Raw genomic sequence first — 2123 nt, forward strand, 5'->3', positions numbered from 1 at the left:
AGAACCTCTTATATAGGAAAAGATGTGTACTACTTAGCATAGCACTGTGTTATTTATAGTCCTTAGAACTACAACGGGCTCTTGTTCTAAAAAATTAGGAAGTCAATTTTCATGAAAACTGGGAAGATAATAGCAGTATTGTCCTGAGGTCCACAGAGCAACAGGTATTGAAACAATCATTTTTTTGACTGCTATGGTAAAAGTTTTACAGGCTTCTTCCTCTGCACGAAAACACCAAATGGCAGATGACACTGGTGCTGCGGGAGGGCCCGGAGGCTCAGGGGCCTCCCCAGCATGGGAAGTTGCGGCGATTTCCACGGAGACTTCGGCAGCGGCCTGTGAGGCCGTGGCCGCGGTCGTGGACGTGGTCTTAGGCATGGCCGCGGGGCCCGTAGAGGAAAGGCCGAGGACAAGGAATGGATCCCCATCACCAAGCTGGGTCACCTAGTCAAGGACAAGAAGATCAAGTCGCTGGAGGAGATCTACCTCCTCTCGCTGCCCATCAAGGAGTCGGAGATCATTGACTTCTTCCTGGACCTGGTGCTCAAGGACGAGGTGCTGAAGATCATGCCGGTGCAGAAGTTGACGCGCGCTGGCCAGTGCACCCGCTTCAAGGCCTTGGTCGCCATCAGGGACTCTAACAGACACATGGGCCTGGGGGTGAAGTGCTCCAAGGAAGTGGCCACTGTCATCCGGGGGGCCATCATCCTGGCCAAGCTCTCCATCATGCCCGTGCAGCGAGGCTACTGGGGGAACAAGATCCGGGAACCCCACACTGCCTCCTGCAAGGTGACAGGCAGCTGTGGGTTGGTGTTGGTGTGCCTCATCCCTGCACCCTGGGGCACCCGTGCCCAAGATGCTGCTGCTGATGGCTGGGATCGGACTGCTACACCTCTGCCAGGAGCTGCACTGCCACCCTGGGCAACTTCGCCAAGGCCACATTGGATGTCATCTCCAAGACCTACAGCTATCTGACCCCAGACCTCTGCTCTGGAAGGAGACCTTGTTCACCAAGTCCCCGTATCAGGAATGCATGGACCACCTGGTGAAGACCCATACCAGGGTCGCCATGCAGAGGACCCAGGCTCCAGCGGTGGCCATCACATAACCTTTTAAATAAAGGCAAATAAAACGACAAATAAAGTGACTAAAGGGGACCAAAATAAATAAATAAAAGTTCTACAGGGGAAGCAGAATATTTTTATTTATTTAATTAATTAATTTATTTTTATTGAATCGCTGTGAGCTACAGTTACAAAGCTTTCATGTTTCAATCATACAAAGATCGAACAACCATCCCTCCACCAGGGTACAGTTTCCATCACCAATGACCTCAGTATCCCTCCCCTCCCATCCCCCATCCAACCTCTCCCCTTGCCTCTATGGCAGACAATTTCCTCCATACTCTCTCTTTACTTTTGGGCATGGTAATTTTCAATACAGACACAAAGAGGACATTATGTTTGGTCCTTTATCTACTTTCAGCATACATCTCCCATTCTAAGTGATCCCTCCAACCATCATTGACTTAGTGGTCCTTTCTCTATCTCAGTTGCCATCTCCCCCAGCTCATGAGACAGACTTCCAATTATAGAGCAATCATTCTGGCCCTTGTCTCTACTGTCCTGTGTTAGTCTCATATTTTGACATTTTATATTCCACAAATGAGTGCAATCATTCTATATTTGTTCCTCTCTTTCTGACTCATTTCACTTAGCATGATACTCTCCATGACCATCCAATTATAAGCAAGTTTTATGACTTCATCTTTCCTAACAGTTGCATATTATTCCATTGTGTAGATGTACCAAAGTTTCTTTAAACAGTCGTCTGTTCATGGGCACTCAGCTTGTTTCCAGATTATGGCTATTGTGAACAGTGCTGCAATGAACATATAGGTGTAGATGTCATTTCTACTGTGTGTTTTTTGTACATTCGGAATATATTGCCAGAAGTGGTATTTTGGAGTCAGATGGAAGTTCAATTTCTAGTTTTTTTTTTAAGGAATGCCCATATTGCTTTCCAAAAAGGCTTTATCAGTCGGCATTACCACAAACAATGAAAGACAGTCTCTTTCTTCTCACATCCGCACCAGCACTGGTTGTTCTTGTTATTTTTGATGT

The 2123-nt window shown here is 47.0% G+C and overlaps 1 pseudogene; it reads left to right on the forward strand.

Moving 5' to 3' along the window:
- The first annotated feature begins 238 nt into the window (after positions 1–238).
- LOC130035676 (40S ribosomal protein S2-like) lies at positions 239–1123 on the forward strand (annotated as a pseudogene).
- The last annotated feature ends 1000 nt before the right edge of the window (positions 1124–2123 follow it).

Source organism: Sorex fumeus, unplaced genomic scaffold (assembly GCF_029834395.1).
Source record: "Sorex fumeus unplaced genomic scaffold, SorFum_2.1 ptg000006l, whole genome shotgun sequence".
In the NCBI taxonomy this organism is placed as follows: domain Eukaryota; kingdom Metazoa; phylum Chordata; class Mammalia; order Eulipotyphla; family Soricidae; genus Sorex; species Sorex fumeus.